Below are 23470 nucleotides of genomic sequence, written 5' to 3' on the forward strand. Positions count from 1 at the left end.
GTGATAATTTTTTAAAAATAATAACATAAAACATCTCACAGGGCCAGTGAAATGGAAATGCTGGCAAGAACTCTGGCCTATGTATAACAGGGGGAGAAGCAATCAATATCCCTTGGCTTTGGGGGAGAAAAATGATGAGTGCCGAAAAGATGGTGAGGTCAGTTCTAGAAAGAGGAGTGAGTGAAGCATTCTAACATCCCGAAGCAAGTGAAGAATTATTAATATTTAAAGAAAGATGCCTTTCCTCTTTCACAGTAGGTGAAAGACAAGATATGAGAGATTCGGCTTGTCTCAAAGGCCTCTGAAGAAAAGGAAGAGTCTCTTTCTTTCTGCCTGTCTGTCTTGTATAAATGGCTCACAGCATCTTGCAAAGGATGTTGGAGAGCAACCTTTTTCTTCCAGCAAGCCTTTGGAAACAAAGTGTTAACAAGAGAAGAGGTTTTATAGTGCTGTCCTGTTTTAAACTTAGGTGCTTTCTGCACCGGCATTTGGGACGTCCAGAGGACGTCCTATTTTAAAAAAGGGGCGTCTCTTATAGACGCCCCTGTGCCTAATACGGACTCCGTCCGTACAAGATGGCGACAGCCCTTCTACATGGCCGGCGCCATCTTTGCGTATCGGACGGTGAGCGTCCGTACGCGTCGCGTCCCTTGTGACGTAGCGAGGGCGCCCCGGCGCCTCGCTACGTTGCAAATGCGACTGAAAAAGAAGCTCCATTTTGGAGCTTCTTTTTCTGTCTGCACGGGAGCTGCGCCGTGTGGAGGCTCCGGCTCCCCTGCAGACTAACCGGTGGCGGCGGCAGACCACCGCAAAGCGGCGGTTTGTATCCTGCCCAAGTTTTTTAATGCTTTTATTTCTGTTGTTAATTTTAAAAAGGTTGAGCACTTTGTATCTGAGGTTCCAAAATATTCCAAAATCCAAAATTGTCCACATGGATGACTGAGAAAATGACACCTTTGTTTTCTGATAGTTCAATGAAAGCAAACTTTATTTCGTGCATAAAATTATTAGCTGTCTTGGCTCCTGACCTGGGAGAAAAGTAGCATATAAACTAACTAACTAACTAACTAACTAACGTATTGTGCATAAGTTACATTCAGGCTATGTGTAGAAGGTGTATATAAAACATGAATGAATATCATCTTTAGACTTGAGCCCCAATTCCAAGATACCTTATTGTGTTGAAGCAATTGTTTCAAAATATGAACAGCCTCAAAATTCAAAGCAATTCTAGTCCCAAGCATTTTGAATGAAGGAGAATCAACTGGTTATAATCATAAACATAATCATAATTTCATTTATATGCTGCCTTTTTCATGGTGTGGGAGCCAGCTTTTCCAGTTTCTGATACAAATAATTATTTCATTTCATTTCTATGCTGGGTGAGATCCAAGGTGGTTCACCAAAAGAGTAAGGTAAAAAGAGTGAAATTAAAAAGCAGTTGAAATCCTCCTATTAAGAGAAATGCAACCCTCCATCTTGAGGGGAGAGAAGCAGGCAAGAAACAACAGGCCTCTGCCTGCCAAGAAGAAGAGCCCTCCCCCCGACCGCCATCTTGAGGGGAGAGAAGCAGGCAAGAAACAACAGGCCTCTGCCTGCCAAGAAGAAGAGCCCTCCTCCCGACCTCCATCTTGAGGGGAGAGAAGCAGAGTTTTTTTTTAATTTGTTACTTGCTTTGTTGTATATGCATATGTATGCTGTAAACCGCTTTGATTATAGGAAAAGCGGTATACAAATAAAACATATTATTATTATTATTATTATTATTATTATTATTATTATTATTTATATGCTGCCTTTTTCATGGTGTAGGAGCCAGCTTTTCCAGTTTCTGATACAAATAACTATTTCATTTCATTTCTATGTCGGGTGAGATCCAAGGTGGTTCACCAAAAGAGTAAGGTAAATAGAGTGAAATTAAAAAGCAGTTGAAATCTATTAAGAGAAATGCAACCCATGTAACTGGACCTCATGGAGAAGTGGTCAATAAGACCAAGTAAAATGGAAAGTGTCTGTTTGTTTGGCTTCCATGGAAACAATTGAGAATCTTGGCCAAGGTGGGAGTTGAGTCAGTTGAGGTTAAGAGGAGTTGGAAGGTGGAGGGACGTCAACGCAAGAAGTATTCCTATTGGTTACTTTGCCTATTTTCTATTTGATGTTAGTGTTTTGAGTCCTGTCTTTCTTTCAGTGGAACCTACCACTCCTTTGCAAAGGCATCACACGTTGGACTGGTTGATCTCACCAGAAAGCATCCTTCTTATTCTTTCCTTCATTTCTCATGTTCATTGAACAATATGGTTGTGTTATTTATTAAATTTCATCCCACCTCTCTCCCATGGGTGGTCTCAAGGTGGTTTAGAATACAAAATATAGAATGAACAAATGCATTTTTAAAAAAGTAAACCTGCTAGTAAAAGAAAAGGACACTGCTGTTCCTTCAGTTGGACGTTAGTTCTCAAAGATCTGCAAAGGATAATCTTCAAATTTTAAGGAAGCGATTGGAGGACAATGGCTTGCAGATATATCAGACAGACAGTAATAGATGGTGATTCCATGTTGGTGGGTTGGTGAATCTGCTCTGTCTTTTAGTCTGAACTCTCTGTGGTGTTCCAGCGCCATGGACGAAAACCTGGAGGAAATTCAATGCCCCAATAACATGGAAGTCACAGTCTGTCACAGTGTACATGAAGTGTCTGAAATGCAATTTTTGTTTTGCTTTTGTCTGTCTTGAATTTCCCAGCTCCACTAAATGACCCCAAGATCAAGTAATAGGAGAGAAGGAGAAAACTGTATCTCTTTCCCCTTTCTCCACCCCACGCAGAAATTTATGCACCTCTTTCATGGCCATGCTTATTCACAGTTTTACCCTTTAAAAGACCCAATGGTAGTAATCTTTCACAGAAGGCATATTATTTGGGAGGCAGCTCCAGAAAAATCCTACCAAGAAGGTGCTCTAAATTTGTTTTCCTGGGCATATAGGCTGGTGGGTCTTTTCACCCACAGTTATAGAGTGCAGGTGGCCTACTCCATCCTTGTGGAGGTTGGTTTTTGGCCTTTTCCAGGGCCAGAATCCAATTTCCATCAAGCCTGCATGGTGTCCTCTTTTCAGAATTTAAAGGGGGCATTGCAGGAATAGAGACCCAATGTGGTATAGTGGTTTGAATGGAGGACTGGGTTGCTGAGAGACTCGGATTCACATCATCACTTCGCCATGGAAACATTGTGGGTAACTGTAATGGAGTTTTCCTATTGTGCCACCCAATTATGTGAAGGCCCTGTCTAGTCAACCTTCACCCTAACACTGCCACCAATTTATGTGATGCACACCCACACCACCATCCTTTTCTATGATGGCAGGCACCTGGGAGTTTTTATCCCACCGCTGCCACCTGGGTTTTGTAATGTGAGTAGCGTGGTATTAACTCAAGTCCAGGCAAGTCCTTCTTGAATCAAACAAATAAAACTTTATTTACAAGAAGGTTTAACAATATTGGTTTTAATATGATATCTTATGTAATTGTTACTCTCTACTTTGTTATAGTTACTGTTGGTTCTTAAACTTAAACCTAAAAGTCACCAAGGTTAACACTATCCTGCAGGATATTACACTCCAGCCACTCCCTTTTCTAGAGTCCTGGAAGTATAACGGTAGGGAGCCCTTTTCCACTCAGACTCTACCCCTAACCATCCTTCTCTATCTCTGGAACCCTCACTCTCAGGATTTCAAGCTCTGACTATTCCCTTAGGAACTCATGGAACCCAGTCCTCTCTTGGACTCAACTGTTCCTTCAACTGTCAAATCCCAACTGTCACCATTCCAACTGCCAAAACCAACAGACACAAGGAATGTTCTAAAGTCCCAGTCCACATTCTATTGGCTGGACCTCAGCTGCCTTCTGATTGGTCAGCCGGGTGTTCTATGCACCACAGTAACCTTGCGCGAATCATGCTCTGTCAGCCTCAGAGGAAGGCAATGACAAACTTCCCCTGAACAAATCTTGCCAAGAAAACCCTAGGATAGGTTCACCTTTGGGCCACCATGAGTAGGAAAAGACTTGAAGGGACACCCCAACAACATTGTAATAATATCACAATCCCATGAGCGCAGGCTTTTCTGTTCTGCCAGGGAGCAAATAATACCTGGAAGACTAAGCAGTGGGATAGCACCTTCTGCAAGCCGTTTTGCTGACCCTTCTTCATTTCTACAGGCTCAGTGTTTTCAAGTGAAAGCACAAAAATGAAGGCCAGACGCAAGGAGTCTTGAAGGACGAAAGGGCCCTTGCACAGCGTGGAAAGGCCACACAAAAGAATGTACCCTCGGGTAGGGGTTATGAGGTTGGTATTAATCCAAGAGCATGTGGCAGAGGTGCCAGTTTCTTTATTTATTTCTCCCCTATTCCAGCATCACTGTCAGGATCCAATGTACCCATAACTCATCCAGTTAATTAAAAATATTATAATGCTAACAAAAAGTCTGAAAGCACCTTTGTAAGAGGTGATGTGATATAATTCTAAGGAAGTTGCAGATTCCCCCACAGTGTATTCCTGGCAGATGTAATACAGCTATTGTAATATCAGCTGGGAGTTGTAGTCCAGCAACCTTTTCGGGGCCACAGTTTGAAACTGGAAAACTGCAAGATTTGAGATGGGAACATCCTGTGGACTCCTGGGATTTGCAGTTTAGGGAGGCCTTAGCGTTTTATGGCTGAAGGTTTTTAATAGTCTTTGTTAAACTACCAGTCCCAAGTTTCCATGGGAAGTTACTATCACATTTTTTCCTTTTTAACTGTAACTGTGCAATATAAAAAGTCCTTTAAACACATTTAATCAAATAAGCACAGATTTGATGGAAATCTCTGATAGCTCTTGCCTCCTTTTTGTTTAATCCCATAGGTTTAAGTACTGCATCCTGCTTGTTTCCTTTTCCATCTCCAGGCTTGAGGCCATTGTCCAAGGAGATAAGGTGGACAAAAACACAGTGGCCGCTTTGGTGGTGCCCTTCCGTAATATAAAACTCACTGACAAGGTACAGAGGAAGCCTCATGCACTTACCATGGTGTTTTAGGATTGGGCAGCATGTTCACATCTGGCTGTCTTGCAAAGATTATTACCTATTCCTCCCCACCAAGAATTCACTTTTAAAGTAAAGGAAGTCAGGGCAGTAGTGATGCATTGATAATGCAAAACTCTGAGCTTAATATGGGAACTTGTCATGGGAAACCAAATACTAGTTTTGCCATCAGATTAGCAACCTATTTTGTTTTTAACTGCACCACATAAAATAAAAAGTGGAGGCAGAAACATAGAATAAGGTAAGAGGAGGTAAGAGTGTCCCAGCAGCTGTGGCTTTGATAGTGCAAAGAATGAGTCCATCAAACGAAAGTATAATGATGGCGTTGACATCTGTCTTCGGCCCTTAGACAAATGGGAAAAGCAAACCCCACTGATCCCATCATCACTGTCTCTCCTGTCCCAGTTTAGTAAAAGGTATTAGTAGCTAAGATTTTGATCAAATCTCTTGTAGCTCAAGAGAGGCCTGACAGGGATTCCTCAGCTCCAAGAGGGATGGAATCCAGTCCTCACCTAAAAGTGAGGCTTCCAGCTGGTAATATTTCCCTCCTTAAGTGGATTTCCTTTCCCATCTTAGATCAAGGTGAAAAGAATGAAGAATGAAGAAAGTGTAGAAATAAGCTCAATGATATGGAAGTCCATCTTCAGCACCCAGAGGACCAGACAGCAGATGGAAAGCCCAAATTAAAGCAAGCGCCATTGATCCCATCACCAACATGTGTCTCCTGTCCAAGTTTAATAAAAGGCATCAGGATCTCAGATTTTGGAGGAAGGGTGGGAGCCCTCCACGCAAGAGAGCACGGAAAGAGAACAATGTAGAGGAAGAATATCCTGCTGTCATGCAAGAAAACTGAGCCGGAGGACATAGAAATGAAGGTAGTATCAGCATGGTGTGGCTGTTTGAGAGTTAAGCTAGGACTCTGGATATCAGGGTTCAATTCCTTGATTGAGTTTAAAAACCCACTGGGTGACCTTGGGCAAGTCACATACCCTCAACCTAACAGAATGGCAATAACAAACCCCCAATTGGAGAGATGGCAGTTTTGCCTGAGAGTCTCTGTAAGTCAAAAATGCCCTGGAGACACTCCACCACCACCACCACTATAAGAGCAAAGCAACACCGAGTCCTCTTCCTCGCCTTTCTTTCAATGGCCAGATCCCTGATTTTGTCACACCCCTGGTTTTGCTTTAGGACTAAGTTGCCCAGTTTTGTCCTTTCATAGCCCAAAGACAGCACTTAGCCATGGAAACTTTGTGGGTAACCTTGGGCAAATCACGCTTTCTCAGCCTCAGAGGAAGGCAATGGCAAACCTTCTCTGAACAAATCTTACCAGGGAAATCTCAGGATAGGTTTGCCTTGTGCAATAATAGCCTGGAGCAATAATTTCAATTCATGATCCCTGTGGCCCAGGCAATTGGCTTCATTGTCCTCCTAGTCAATTTCCAGATGGGTCAGAGAGCTTTGTGACAAAGGGTAATGGTATTGCTACTTCATTGCTTGTTCTTTGATTTTAAAAAACGGTCCTTCACACATCACCACCACCACCACAAGGCAATGCCGTGCCCTCTTCCCCTTGTTTCTTTCCATGGTCAGGTCCCTAATTTGGGTTTAGGACTAAGCTGCTCAATTTTCTTCTTTCACAGTCCGTAGGCACTGATTCAGAAGACAGCGAACCAGAAGACAGCCAGCCAGAGGTTGTAGACAGTGGGGATGCATCCCAGGGCCCTGCCTCAACTAGGAGTGAGCGCTTCCTTGAAGCCGAAGAGGGGCAAGAGGAGGAGGAGGACAGTGTTTCCAACGATGGGACCTTGGACTGCGACACATTCCACCCACACTCTACTCCTATTATGGTAAACTCATGGGATTTTCTATTCCAACCAGTGTTTTATAATGTGAGTAGCGTGGTATTAACTCAAGTCCGGGCGTGTCCTTCTTGAATCATACAAATAAACCTTTATTTACAAGAAGGTTTAACAGTATTGTTTTTGATATGATGTTTTATGTAATTGTTACTTTCTACTTTATTACAGTTACATTGGTTTTGTAACTCTCCAGCAAAATCACTAGTTTCTTATAACTAAGATTCACTCAGTCCTTCTATTAAGTTCCTCTTTTAAACTTAGTCCTGATAGCCATCAAAGCTAATAATATCCCACAGGATCTCACACTCCAGCCACTCCCTTTCCTAGAGTCCTGGAAGTGAAACGGTAGGGAGCCCTTTTCCACTCAGACTCTACCCCTAACCGTCCTTCTCTATCCCTGGAACCCTCCCAAACCTAACTGTCTTTCTTTCGACTTAACAGGCTCCTCACTCTCAGGATGCCAAGCCCTAACTGTCCAAACCAACTGCCACTTGGAACCTTGGTTGGTTTGTAAGTCTGTTCACCTCATACCTCCCCCTTTAACAGGTTCATTGTCACATATAATCTATCGGTTACGTGGGTCAATGAAATCTCAATTATACATTATATTTACCATAACACCATAATATATATAACCATAAATGACCAATATTTACACCGATCATATATTTTAACACTTTAAACATCATATATCTTTACTCCAATAATACTATTTGTCCTTGTTAGGAATTTTCATGGGATCACTCCCCGCAAATGTCCGCATATTTCTCTCCACCAATCAAACATCTAACATATCATCTGGGTGACCGTCTCTGTCTTTTCTCTTTGTACTGTAACGGGATTCTTGCATGTGTGGATCTGTGTTTACCTCTTCATCTGCAGACTGCAAAGCATCTCTCACCAAATTCATAAAGTCTTCTTTATAGGTCACTACAAACTCTGATCCGGTTCTCTCAATTGGATCCCTCTTTCCTAATCTTTGGCTACAACTGGCACATTTGGCACCAAAGTCTCTAGTAGCCAATATGTTTTGTGTATATATGTTTATTCTCTCTAGTTCAATCTGTTTAAGATTTGTCCAGTCTCTTTGAACTACCGTAGTTTAGGTTCTTGGCTTGTTGTGTTCAGCTGCCAAGTTAACATTTTTTATCAGTGTCCCCTTCAATAGTTGACTTCCTAACATAAGTCAAATCTGTAAGCCTATAAACTCCATTCAGTTGAGGTTTATACAATGTATCCTCGATTCTTATAAGAGATGGTGTAGAAATAAATCCTAATATCATTACCAACAGAAACTTGGTTAAAGTATAATTTTGGAAGTGGTAAACTTTTTCTGATTTTCTTTGTGGTTTAATCTTCTTTAGTGTCTTTTTGACTCTGCCCAGAGGTTTTTCTCTTAAGTCTCTTTCTTCAGCTATCTTTATTATAGGTTTTGACTTTCTAGAATCATTCTTTTCCAGGCCACATTTTCTTTTCTTTTTGACTCTCTTAACTACAGCCAATTTCCAATCAGATTCAATAGAACTTTTAACTCTATTGTCCCTAAATATCATTCCTTTTTTAATTTTCTTAATTACTGGTTTTGCTGATTTTTGTGACCTTTTCTTTTTTTCTTTTGAGTTAAGAACTGGTAGTCTTTTAAACAGCTCCTGAAGTTTTGCATCTTTAGAGCTTAGCATGTTTTCTACTTTGGCAATCTCCGAGTATCGATCTCCAGTTTTTAATTTTAAGTTATCCAGTTTATTTAGACCTTCATTGACTTTTTGATGCAGAATCTGATTTTTTTGTTTTGTTTTAAATCATATAGTTGTTCTTGCAACTTTTTATTTTCTTGTATTAAAGCCTCTTTTTCTTTGGATGTCTCATCAAGCAACCCCTGCAGCCAGTTCAGTGTTTCATCAGTATGTCTTGATGAATGCTTCATATCAGAAATGACCCTAGAGTCAAATCTGAAATGTCTTTTTCCTTAGAAACCAGTCTCTTTTCTAAAATAACCAACTTTTCTGCTTCTTCTTTGTTAAGGCCCTGTAACCTTTGATTTTCTGTCTTTATATCATCTGTCTCTTTTTTAAGGGTTCCAATGAATTTATCTCTCTTCTTAGCTTTTTCAGTAGCTAACACTTTGTCGGATTCTTCCATCCTTTGAATGTGTCTAATTAGATCATTGCCAATAAGACAGTCTGTTGGAATGGAATCATAAATTGCAAATTGCCATTGCAGTTCATGTCCTCTAAATATTATGTTTAATTTAGCGACTGGCACTGAAAACACAGGTCCCCCTAGACTTTTTATGAATACCTGGTCATTTGGGCACAGATATTGGTGTGGTATCAAGTGTGATTTGATTGTGCACACTTCTGACCCTAAGTCACAGAATTCCCACCTATATGATTTATTTATCTGTATCTTTTCTCTATGATCTTTGGTCTCAATTTTGTGAGGTACCGCTGTGATCAGTAGACATGACTTGGGACAATGGGCCTCGCAATTGTCAGTTGGTCTTCCAACTGTCGTTTCCTTGATAACTGCAGACTCTGTACTTTCTCTATGAGAACCTTCTCTTTCTGTAGGCCTAACTGTTCTTAGGCAATAAGCTGATTTTACATTTTTATTATGAATTTTTGGACAACCGTGTCTGAAATGTCCTGGTTTTCCACATTTGTAATATAATCTGTTACCGGTTTTTGGTTGTTGTTCTTTAGACCAACTATCTCTTTTATGAGTGTCAGGGTCACACTCTCTCAACCCACCATCTTTTTTCTCAGTTTCATTCTTGTCATGGTACCAGGGCTTATAATTTTTCTCTTCACTAATTTTCTCTTTAGTGGTGTGCCAAGTTTTGGGGTCCTGTTTATCTTTCCACTGTAAATCCTCTTTATTTCTTGTCGTTTCCCAACCATCGCCTCTAATTAAGACTAGTTCATCCACCATTTTAGCAGCATCTGCCACCGTTTTGACTTTCTTTTCCTGAACTAGCCATCTAAATTCCTGGGGGATCACATTATAAAATTGTTCTAAGCTTATCAAGCTTTGTAATTCTTGTTTAGTAGTTATGTTGTTTCCATCTACCCAGCTCTTCAGATAATAGTCTAGCCTCCATGCCAGTTGAGAGTAAGTTTCTTCTGGTCTTTTCTTTATTTTGCAAAACTCCCTTCTGTGATGTTCTGGAGTTAAGCCAAATCCTTGCTTTACCATGTCTTTAAATAACTCATAGTTTTGAGCCTCATCTGGCCTCATCTCTGCATAGATTTCGGTTAGACCCCCACATATCTGAGATCTAATGTAACTCGTTCTCTCTTCCGCATTTATTTTTAATTCTTCACACATTCTTTCAAGGTTGGTAAAGAAGGACTCAATATTGTCCCCTTTATAATATCGGGGAAACTGTTTCATGTCAATTTGAGGTATTCTGTTTACCTCAGCCATCATCTGGGTTTGAGGGATTTCCTGATAAAAACTCCTACAAATTACCTTTCTGCTGTTACTTCAGAGATTACTCCTCTGACTCAAACGCATAAATTTTAGCTGTTGTTTGTTTGTTTTTTCTCTGCCAACTAGTCTCCTACAATTAGCTCAGCAATTTACCTGAGAAACTAGTCTTAAAATCACACTCTAGCGTGGTCAGTTTCCAAGCAATCCCCTACAAATACCCTTGTATGAATACCTCAGAGATCACTTTACTGCCACCAACACCTAGAGTTTAAAATACTAAATTTCTTATTTCAAAATTTAACTACCATATTGGGTGTCTGGTAATTCGCACTCAGCACTCAGACTCCTACAACCAAAGCACATTTCTCAGCACACTTCTAGCCACTGGATTTTACATATCCCGATGCTGCCACCGAAATATGCGACACACTCCACCCCACACTCTACTCCTATGAGGGCAAGCTCATGGGATTTTCTATTCCCACCAGTGTTTTATAATGTGGGTAGTATGGTATTAACTCAAGTCCAGGTGTATCCTTCTTGAATCAAACAAACAAAAACTTTATTTACAAGAAGGTTTAACAGTGTTGTTTTTGATATGAATGTTTTATGTAATTGTTACTTTCTACTTTGTTATAATTACCATTGGTTCTGTAACTCTCTAGCTAAATCATTAGTTTCTTATAACTAAGATTCACTCAGTCCTTCTATTAAGTTCCTCTTTTAAACTTAGTCCTGACAGCCACTAAAGCTAACAATATCCCGCATGATCTCACACTCCAGCCACTCCCTTTCCTAGAGTCCTGGAAATGAAACGGTAGGGAGCCCTTTTCCACTCAGACTCTACCCCTAACCGTCCTTTTCTATCCCTGGAACCCTCCCAAACCTAACTGTCTTTCTCCCAACTTAACCGGTCCCTCACTCTGAGGATTCCAAACCCTAACTGTCTAAACCAACTGCCACTTGGAACCTTCAAATTCCCTCCAGCCAGCTAATGGCTTCTGGCTGTTGAGTGGCTGGTTTGGGGTTGGTTCACCACATGGACACTGTAAATTTTGCCCCCCCGCATAGCACAGAGAAAGGGTGCAGATCAAGGTATCCGTGGAACTCTTTCTCAGCACCAATTCAGATGGGCTGATTTTCTTCCTTCCTTCACTGTCCGGTTTACAATTCCTCCCACCCTTCATGTTCACACAGCTGCTGTACAGCTTCTGCTCACTGTTTGTTCGTGCATACAGCACAGCCATGCAAGAATTGGTCCCCTGAGGAGAGGGGCTTTCAGTGCAAGAACAGCTGGAGCCCAGAGGCAGTTGCCTCCTGACGATAGCTGGCAACATCTCCCAGAGCTTATTGGTTTATTCCAGCAAGCTCTGGCAAGGGTAAGCTTCACCTACATTCCTGCCAGATCTTTTGCCACAGAAGGAAAACCCAGGATAAGGCAATAGAAATGGAGCTTGTTTGGCTCTCGGTGGCTCCCCTTGGGGTCTGATGGTCATGGCAGATTGGCCTCTGGAACACAGTTGAATGGAGAAAAACAATGATGGTCTGGGCTTCCATGTCAGGGGGTCATTCAACCTGCTCTCAGTTTTATTGCCCTCTAAGATGCTGAGACTGCAGGATATAGTTCAGCACCACGAATAGTTCCCTCAAAAACTGGAATATAGCCCCGATTCAGCACTTCCATGACACTAGTAATCCTTGGAGAGTGGGATTGATACCTGCTTCTTCTTCCCACTTTGGGTAGAGGGGCTTCTGTCCTGGCTGCATGGAATTCCTTCCTTAGGTCTCAGAGATATGGCCCTATTGTTGCTAGGAGCCAGAAATGGGATCTGCAACAACATTTTGCAGCAGAGAGTGATTCTTTTGCTCATGGCACTAGCTAGCTAGACCTTCTTCTATAATACCCCATTCTACCATCATCCATCCTTTGGCTGCTCTTATTTTCTATTTAGTATTGTTCCTGTAGGGAAGTGATCCGCAAACTCTTTCTTTCTGTGTATTTTGGACTTTGGCTCCCAGAATCCCAGACCATTGGCCAAGATGGCTGAGGCTTCTGGGAGCTGAAGTCCAGAATATCTGGAAGGCCAGAGTTTGAGAACCACTTCTATAGGGGCTAGATGGCATGAGTGTTGTTTGCCCATGGTCTGCTGTGGGAATTTGTGGCCAAGAACAGATTTGAACAAGGTGACCTGACATCAAATGGACACACTCTGATATGGCAGCTCTATACTCCTGGGGCAAGATAGACCAGTGATTCTCAGGCTTTCATCCCTGGGATATTTTGGACTTTAGCTCCCCAAACTCTGGACTGTTGCTCAAACTGACAGGTGGTTGTGGGAATTGAAGTCCAAAACATTTGAGGGATAAATATTTGTGAATTAGAGATCTAGACCAACTGTATACAATTCTTGGGGTTAGAAAGCTGAATTGTTCTCCCACGGGACATTGGAGGGCTACACCTCCCAGATGGCTCCTAAATGCCACCTACAACCTGGGAGAGGGGATTTTGACAGACCTTCCCATGGTTTTAAGGCCAGGAGAACCCCTTTGTTCTCGACAGAAAGTAGCCTGGAACCTGCTCGGCAGTCACTACAAAGGGAAAATATAATTAATTTCATTTCCTAGGATCTTGTGGTTTCTTGAAAAAGTCGCACAGAAGTTGCAGAGCGGTTATCAAATGGCATGCAAGAAGTGGGCTAATGTTGCAGAGGTGAGATTCGAAATCGGGACGTGGGAGGGACATGTATTAACTGTGATGGGGATGACTGTCGGTGAATGGAAACAATATGGGTTTTCTGAATAAAGAAATAAAGAATGAAATACTGTATATACTCGACTATAAGTCGACTTCATGTATAAGCCGAGGGCATGTTTTGGGGCCAAAATTATGGATTTTGCTATGACCTGTGGATAAGTCGAGGGTAAAATTTAGGGGGCATATAGGAGAGGATCTAAAGGATGAAGCAAAGCAAAAGAAGTTATAAAATTCCAGCAGACATAGTTCTTTGTGCTTACTCTTAAGGCTGGATGAATGAGAGAGGAGAGGGAGTTGATGCTTCATATATTATACTCTTGCTTTTCACCAGGAGAAGAAGGTGCCTTCTTTTAAAAAACGTGTTAAGATATGGTACTTAGATTGAACCGTGGATAAGTCGACTCAGTTTTTGGGGGTCAATTTTTTGACCTAAATTTCTAGACTTATACATGAGTATATACAGTAAGTGAGCAAAAAACACATCCTCTAGGAAAACAACCAAACACACCTTTAATTTTTTAATAGGTTTTTGGGCTATGTGGCTGTGTTCTGGAAGGATAAATTTTTCCAGAACACTGACACATATACCTCCAACTTTTACGGCTTTGACTTTTGCAGCTCTCCTTTTTCACGGATTGTATTAATATGTTGACTTTAGGAAGATCTAGGTCCTCTAATGCAACTCTATGGTCAACTTGAACCAAAAGTTGCACTCCAGGAAAGGACCAAAAGATCCCTAGAGAGAAAAATCCACTAGGCATTTCCAGCTTTGTCAGCCCAATTCTATGGTGAATGTCTATCAGATGTTGGTCACAGAGTTGCACTGGAGGACCTAGAGAGTCCCAGATAGGTGTTTTCTCAGTTAAAATAGAGTGTTTTTGCTGGAAGAACAGACCAGTGTTTATATATTCCTCAGCCTAGTGAGTCCTCTACCAGTTGGACTGCAGTTCCCATTGCCACATCCACCAGGGCCAGCCATACAGAGTGGGGTGATAGGAGCTGTAGTCCAAAATATCTGGGAGGGAGCACAAAGCTGAGGAAGGCTGATCTAACAAGTTTTCTTCTTCACTGATTCATCTGCATAAACATTACTTCAAGGCAGAGACTTAAAACATAGTGGCTGGAATTCTACATGGGCTACTTAGCGGAACAGACCTCCTTCTCTTGGTATGACTGATGGCTAGTAAAGTAGGTTTGGGGAGCCAGTTATGATCATGGCAACCGTGCCACGACTGTGATTATGTAGGATCATGACTATGGACCAGCGATGGACACAGAACTCCCGGTTACATATCCATAAGTGTGATATTGAACTACAGCCAATGTTCTTGAGAGACAGATAGTAACCCCCTGGATAACGCATAGGGCTGCCAGGTGAAAAACAGGACAGAGTTCCTGTATATTTAATATTTGCACAGAAGAGAGAATTTCTTGTCACACAATTGCTTGTTAAACAAGCTCCATCTGCTCAAGATTCTCTCTTTATATATATACACACACCCTTGTCCGTCAGACAACAGTTGTAGAACTGCATCTCCCAGTATCCCCCACCAATGTCACCATGGGTTATGCTAGGGAGTCCGGAAACATCTGGAGGGCCACAAATGCTTTCCACTCCTGCATCAAACCATGCTGGGTATAAAAGTCTATCCAATTTTTTCTTCTCTAAGCTGTTTCTGGAGAATAACACAGAGTTGATTGCCTTCAAGCAGTTTTTCAGCAGCTGAATACAGTCGGATAGCCCCGTTCTCAGCTGGTATGAATTGGTGGAGCTGGAGAGAAGTCAAAAGATACTTGGCATCTCGTACAAGAGGAAGATCTGGCCAGTCCTGTCCAACTATTCCTGACAGAAGCTTAAAGAATAACTGTTATTTGATACCCATGTAACACTCTGTCGTAAAACTTTCATAAAGTAACTGGACTTAGAAATTTCAAAACTGAGCCAGGCCGTTGAAGTATATTTCGAAAAAACAAGTTTCCGCTTCCCAAAGTTTGCATCCCACCACAGAAACAACCTTTGGGCCATTAAAGAAGACGAAAAATGGATTGGCGGGCTGGGATGGTGGATGAAGAGGGACTGGTGCCTGGTATAGCATTTATGGCTCATTTCATTAGCATACAGTACTGTGTCCATGAATGTAAATCAAGTTAACTGCAAGACAAAGGCTGGCACAGAATTTCCCTAACAGCAGACCAGGGATGGAGAATGTGTAGTGCTCCAGACCTTGATGGAATGCAGCTCCCATTATCCCTCATCCTTGGTTGTGAAAGCTAAAGTTGACGGGAGCTGCATCTGGAGGCCTACACCCCCTCTTTATGCCTTAACTTTCATGGCTCCAATCTATAATCAAACGACAGGGAGATGGGCATACGGAGAACCCCAGGATTCCCATCTCTCTGTTTGATTATTTGTTTTAATTAATCTAGATGTTATTTTACTATTGTTTCCATGAATTATAGGCTGTTGGCTGGAGGGAGGGACAATGGGCTTTATTTCATATCATTGTATTTTACTGTATTTTATTTTACTGTATTTACTGTATACCGCACACTTAGGTCCTCTGGGAGGAATTTGCTGCAATCTTTAAAATCTAGACTGTATGCAACTGCCCAGAGGACCTTTTCGGCTAACACTCCCAGATTATGGAATGGCCTGCCAGACGAGATCCGTCATATTACCACCTTAAACAGCTTTTAAAAAGCTGTTAAGACAGATCTCTTCCAGCCTTTCAGGTTTTTCCTGAATAGATACCCAGCTACTAAAAGAAAACTTAATTCATTGACCTCTGATTTGCCTATTGTCACTGTTTAATTGTTATTATTGTTATAGGGAGAAAAGATACGATTTTAACTGTAGGATTTTAATTGTTGTTTTAATGTGTTTTATATATGTTGTTAGCCACCTTGGGTCCCACTTTGGGATAAAAATAAAATAAAATAAGCAATAACTTTGGGTTCATTCATCATCACACTGACTCACTGGCCAATTTTCTCCTGTCAAAAGCCTGAGGATTTTAGCTGTCTCAATCTATCTAAACTTTTAGTTCTCACGATTATGGGGATTCATTTGAGAAGCGTACATTGTGAAAAGCATTGTAGGTGTAGAACAAAAGAAACAAGTGGAAGCCGTGCTAATAGGAGGATCATTGCTGTGGATAACAGCCAGATTTGGTGAGGTGTTCAATAATCTCAGCTGATTTACAAAAACAGGGCAGGATCAACTCAGTTTGAAGCCTGCCGCCTGATTATCTTTTCACATAAATGCTTTCATATAAATTATTTATTACGATTATACTGTAAGTACACTTTAGTTATGATTTCTTAGTCCACAATAGCTGTTTACATGATATCATATAATAGTGGCATATAAATAAATACATCAACATCAGCTTTAAACATGACCCTCTGCTGCACACTTGGATGTAATTTTAATCAACTGATCTGCATCACCATGCAAAGTTATGGATGTCTCCTCAGAAGTAAGTCCAGGGCTTGCTAAGTTACTTCCTTACACCTTGTTTGTTGTATCCGCTCTGCTGAGATTTCTGAAGTTTAAGCTCTGTCTTTCTTTGCTGCTGCCACATTGCAGAATTCATGCAATTTGACATCCCTTTAACTGCCATGGGACCATCCTATGAAATCTTGGGATTTGTAGTTTGTTGTGGCACCGGAGTTCTCTGTTAGAAGAGGCTAAACATCTCACAAAACTACAGATCCCAGAATTCCATAGCACTGAGCCATGCTTGTTAAAGCAGTGTCAAACTGCATTAATTCTGCAGTTTGGATACAATCTTTGAGTGTGTCAATCTATCTCTTCCTCTTTTTAGGACCTGCCAGAAGATGAAGATCTACCAGAAGTGGGGAAAAAAGGTAAATATAAACATTTTAAAAGGAGGGACTAAGACTAACAAGGTAAAAAAGAAGTAAAACTACTAAAACTATGTAGAAAGTAAAAATCAGACATGGACATTTTATCATGGACCATAATAAATTCACCAATAAAGAGAAAGAAGATTTATCACTACCTAGGGAAATTTTAAAAAGATATTGTCTGCCTGCAGGAGACCCACATAAGGCAAAAAGATATAAGACTATTAAAGAATAAGAAGTTGGGTAATGAATTTGTATCATCCGCTATAAAAAAGAAAAGAGGGATTGTGATTTATGTAAAAGACTATGTCCGCCAAAGAAATTTTTAATGATTGTATTGGCCGTTATTTTGGGGTAGAAGTGAATATTCAAAGCAAAATAAATACTATTAGTAGAAATATATGGACCTCAGGAGAAAAAAGAAAAATTATTTCATTCAATGTACAATTTGATGACAGACTTAGATTATACACAAATTATAATGATGGGGGACTGGAATGCTGTAATTAACCCTGAATTAGATAGATCACATTGCAAAGGCAGAAAAAAGAATTGAGGAAAACTACCCTTATCATTTTTTAAGTTAATGGAAAAGAAAAAACTGGTAGATATTTGGAGACAGTTATATGGCGGTGCAAAAGATTACATTTTCCCCCTAATCGACATAAATCTTTCGATAATTTTGATTTCCAAGACAATTTCTGTCTTGGAAAGGTGGATACTCTACAACAAACTTTGTCAGATCACAACCCCATAGTATTGAAAATAAAGAACCTTAAAACCTCATTCAAATGGTCATTAAATGAAAAGCTTCTACAATCCTATAAAGATGTAGAGAAGGCAAAACAAGCCCTTAAGTGGTATTTTGAGGAGAATGCAGGGAAAGGCACAGATCATATTAGAATTTGGGAAGCCTCAAAGCAGTAATGAGATGTGTTTTTATAAAACGAAACACTGAATACAAGAGAAGATGTGATGAAAAGACACAGAAAATTATGTAAGAATTGAGAAAAAACGAAGAAGAACGTCAAGAAAATCCATTAAATTTTAAGATAAACAAAGAGATTAAGCTCTTACAAAAGCAACTCTCAATATTGTTATCTGAAGAGATGGAAAAGAAGATTAAAAACCTTAAATTGAGTGTTTCCAACACTCAAATAAACCTGGAAAATGGTTAGCTTTTAAACTCAGAGAAAAAAAAGAATAAAAGATGATAACGAAGATTCAAAGTGATGCTTACGGAGCAGAATAAAATAAAGAAGGCTTTCCTTAAATTCTATGGGAATTTATATAAACAAGAGGAAGAAGATATGGAAAAGATAAACCTTTGTGTTAAAAATACTGATCTGCCCAAAATATCTGTGGAACAGCAACTTCTTCTTAATCAACTTATATCAGCAACAGAAATTTTAACTGCCATCAAGAACAGCAAATCAGGCAGTGCTCCAGGTCCAGATGGCTTCTCGTCACTTTATTATAAAACATTTCAACAAGAATTAGTTGAACTGCTAAAAAATAGGATGAATAATCTAAAAGAAGATAGCTTTCCCCAAACTTGGAAGGAAGCGGAAATAGTGTTGATCCCGAAAGAAGAAAGAGATCCAACATAAGTGAAGAACTATAGGCCAATTTCTCTGTTAAGCAATGACTATATCTTGTTTGCAAGTAATCTAAGAGAAAGAATTTAAAAAAAGGTTATACCATCAGTAATACATTCAGACAAAAGGGGATTTATCCCAAGGAGGCATAATAAAGATAATATATGTCATCAGAAATAAAAGAGTTAGAAGCAATTACAGGTTTTAACTCCTGTAAAAAAAACAACTAAATATTTAGGAATTTGTGTTTCAAATAAGAACTCTGATTTATTTTCAAATAATTATGAAAAATTATGGCAAAGTGTAAAAAAGGATTTAGAAAATTTGAATAATTTGGACTTGTCTTCGTTGTGAAAATGAATATATTACCAAAATTGCTCTTTTTATTTCAATCTATCCCAATTATTGCTAATGAAAAACCATTCAGAGAATGGCAAAAGGGAACTGCGAAGTTTATTTGGAAGGGCAGAAAAGCAAGAGTAAAGATGAAATATCTTCAGGATACTAAAGAGAGGGGGGACTTGCCATTCCAAACCTTAGATTATATTTCGAAGTGGCTTGTTTATCATGGTTAAAAGACTGGATTATACTAAAAGATGTAGATTTGTTGAACTTGGAAAGTGTAAATTTAAGGTTTGGCTGGCACGCCTATCTCCTGTATGACAAGGACAAAGTAAGTCGAGAATTCAATAACCACTGTGTGAGAATATAACCCTAAGAAAGAAAAGTGGATATTCTATGAGTATTTGATCTTGACAAGCAATAATGGTTTTGAGTTAAAGACAAGAGAAAAACTTACTAAACAAAGGTATGAAGTATCTTTGATTTCTATAGACAGCTAAGAGAACTCCTTACTAAGTTCAGAAGAGAATATTGGATAAAAAACAATATAGTATTGGTAAAACGGACTCTGAATTAGAAAGAGAATTAATGTCAAGCAAGGATGCTTTGTTAGCAAGATTGTACAAATGTATTCTTACAAATTATATGGAAGAAGAAGTTACTAAGGACAACATGATTAAGTGGTCCCAAAATTTTGGCTTCTCTATCGATTTAGAACAGTGGGAATTTACTTGGAAAAGAAGATTGAAATATACACGTAATCAAAACGTTAAAGAAAGTTACTATGATTTATTTTTGGTGGTACTTAACGCCTTTAAAACTTAGTAAAATATATAACAATTGCAGTAATTTATGTTGGAAATGTGGGAAAGAACAAGGCTCAATTTTCCACATGTGGTGGACATGTGGGAAAGCTATACACTTTTGAAAACTGATTTATTTTGAAATTAAGAACATTTTAAACATAACACTTAAGTTTTCACCTGAGGTCTTTTTACTAAATGAAATAGAATTGGATTTGGAAAAAAAGTATGGTAAAATATTATTTTATATGTTATCAGTGGCAAGAATAGTGTACGCTCAGAAATGGAAATTAAAGGAAGCCCCCACAAAAGAAGACTGGTTGTTCAAACTACTGGACATGATGGAGATGGACAAACTTTCACGAGGCATTAGAAATGAACCATCGAATGTATTTAGAGAAGATTGGTATAACATTATCTCTTTTCTCTTTTCTACAGAGCGAATGGGGAAAGAACGCAGTCCTAGGAATGGATCTAAGCTAAACTGTAGCTAATGGCTTGGTTTACTTAGTAACATAGCAGCTGAAAGATAAATTGTTTCCGTTGGAACTCCAATTACACTTAATTTAGGTTTAGTTAGAATGAATTTATGTTTAGTTAGAATGAATTATGAATAGTTAGAATATACTCTGTAAATGAAAATGGTAAGAGAAAATAAGAGTTTGTAAGTATAATTAGAACAACAAACATATTTTTTGGTATTACTAGTTAACAGATAATCTAAAATCTAAAAATTTCAAGTTAAAAAATAGACTGGTTGAAATGAAGTTATGTTTGAATAAATAGGTATGTTATTCATGGGCATGTTGTTACTTTTGTTTGTAATGAAAATACCACTTGTAGAACCTATTGTTAGTAATCTACCATACGCTATACGTTGTGAATGGATGATAAATGTTGTTTTTTTATATGTTTTTTAAAATTAATAAAAATTATTATAAAATAATCTATCTCTTCCTCTTTTCCTTCTGCCTTCCCCTTGACCAAGGACTATTGTCTTTTCCAAAGACTCCTGACGTCTCATGCTACGGTACTCCAAATCCGATCCTGGCTAGGGTGAGACTTCGAGTTGTATTCCAAAAATATTTCCCCCAAAACTCTGAGCAAACTCTATTGATCTTAATGGGATTCATTTCCAGCTACATTAGTATAAGGTTGCACACTAAACTTTGTGGCTCTACTCCTTACTCAGTTCAGAAGAGAATATTGGTTACTTCTTTTGCTAAAGTCACAGGGCTCATTCCCATGTACATTTAAACCAGTTTGCGGTTCGCCTTAGCTCCATGTTGGTAAATCGATTCCAAAAGGTCCGCCGTTTCCACTATCAAAGGGGATCTTTTCATTATCCCCTTCTTTTTTGGCACGATTGTCATCCCCACTAGTTTGCGCTGCTTCAAAATGTATGTCATCAGTGACATAAGTGGCAGCCTGACTTGGGAACTATATATATAAAATAAAATTACACACACACACACCCCCTTTGCCATTAGTCCCTCCCCTCCAGAATGATGCGATTCAGGTCCGTCATTCCCACTTGTTGAACATACTTTGGAATTGATTCTTTTCAAAAGAACCGCCAAAGAACTAATGTCAGGAAAGAGCATTTGCCTTGCTTCATTGCAATTGAAACCGATCACAGTAGGATCAGAACTGGTTTCAAATGGGAATGATGGTCATATAACCTGATCAGCAATTCACCTTAAATCACATTGGGAATGCAGCCACAGTGGGTCTTTCAGATGTGCAGATACCACTGAATCTCACCAGAAGAGATAGCTTTGTATATAGAAGCTGAGAAGCTGTTCTCTCTTTCCTTATTGTTGGGCAGAGCCATTTGAAACAGGCTCATCTCCTGCTCCAGTTTAGCAGAAATATCTCTACTTTAACTTGCATTTGATTACTGATGTATTTTTATTCCTTACCTAAACTGTGGATATTTATTTAGGACTGTGTTTTAAGAAATGGAAGAAGGTTGTTCTTAGTTTTCAAGAGGGGTTTTCTTGCCAAAAAGAAGGATCCATGTGAAAAACAAACCCCACACTTCACAGTTCAGCTGGCACTAAGTACCAAACCATTCATTACACTTAAAGTTTTAATATAAAAGAAAGCTTCTCCCCCTGAGATCAAGTATTTTTTACGCAGTATTTATAGTTTAAGTCTGACCGCCACTATTGTGATGTCCAAAATCTGTGTATGTTTAATAATAGACTGGTTCTGGAAACTGTAGAGGAACAGGTCCTTGTTAAGTTGCAGGATATATGTGATTTACCAAATGTGAGGAATAATGAAGTGGAGGGATTGAATGGTTTTTGAAATAGATTATTACCACTGGTTCACTGTTCATGAGTTTTGAATGTTCTTGCTCTTAAAGAAGCCAACTGGAACATTTTCGTAGGCAGTCCAAGTTATCCTGCCATATGAAAACTGCAGCCTGCCGGACAGGATAGGATGCCCAGATGCTATCTGCTACATAATAATAAAACCACCATCACCAGCCATGCCTGGCTCAATTTGAAGCTATTGGCATGAAGTGAGTGTGGGAGGGGGGGGGGGAGCAAGATGTGGGAAACAAACCAGAAAAGTAAAACAGTAAGCATAACTGCCCAGTGTTCTGCTTTCCATAGGTGTTACATAGAACTGTGTGAGTCAAAGGAAGGGGGGAAAGGGGGGGGCAGATGGAATAACCTGCCTCTGAAGATGCAGAGGTTTGTAAGGCCAACCCAGGGGTGTAGTGGGAGGGGGGCAAATGAAGGCCATTTCCCCACCAGTAAGATTTCTGTCCCCCTCCAATGACATTTTCCTTCATTCCCCAAATTTCTAGCATTGCAGAAACATAAATCTTCAGTATGCAAAGGGATCTTGTAGCACTTTGGAGACTAACTGAAGAAAGAAGCCGGTAGCATGAGCTACCAAATCCTTGAGTCTTCGAAAGCTCATGCTCCCATCTTCTTCTCAAAGGTGCTACAAGATCCCTTTGCATGCTGAATTTCCAAACTAACACAGCTAGGTCTTTGAACTAAATCAATTCCCTCTCTCCTCACTGGTGAGTGGTGTCTGGAGAAAAGGATCTTTATGCTTTGATTGTGAAGTTTCTTCAGAGATTAAACTGGCATTGACTCTGTATCTCTCTGCACCTATAAAGACAGTGGTGGTGATAGGGATAACAAAATTCCCCTAAACATTAGCTTTGCCATTGTTGTGTGCCTTCAAGTCGCTTCTGACTTACGGCAACCCTCTGGTGAACCTATCATGGGGTTTTCTGGGGCTCACCCAACCTCACCTAGGCATTTATCACACTGGAGCTAATTTTGACATTAAAGAGAGGCTAAAGCGCATTTAAAGCATCCCGCAAATAAAGCAAAAATGGTAATTGCGTGAATGATTACCACATGCAATTGTGCAAAAACAGTGACATCAAAAATGCAGTCGCTGAAATCCTGAAAGTAAAAAGATGCACATTAATGCTTCTTTGTGATAACTTTTAATGGTGGGTTTCGTGTGATGTCGTGTGAAATTGTTTCATGTAATTATGTGATTTTTCTGGGATATTCATAGGATAAACTCCCGATCTCCTTTGTGTGATAAAACTCCCTAGTGAGTTTCTATGGCCAAGTGGGGAATCGAACCCTGGTCTCCAGAGTCATAGTCCAATGTTCAAACCACGACACCTAGCTAGCCCAAATCCAAAGGGGGTGAGAACATAGAAGTGAGTGCTAGATGGGCAACAGTTAGCAGAG

The sequence above is a fragment of the Sceloporus undulatus genome, chromosome 1, assembly GCF_019175285.1.
Source record: "Sceloporus undulatus isolate JIND9_A2432 ecotype Alabama chromosome 1, SceUnd_v1.1, whole genome shotgun sequence".
NCBI classification, from domain to species: domain Eukaryota; kingdom Metazoa; phylum Chordata; class Lepidosauria; order Squamata; family Phrynosomatidae; genus Sceloporus; species Sceloporus undulatus.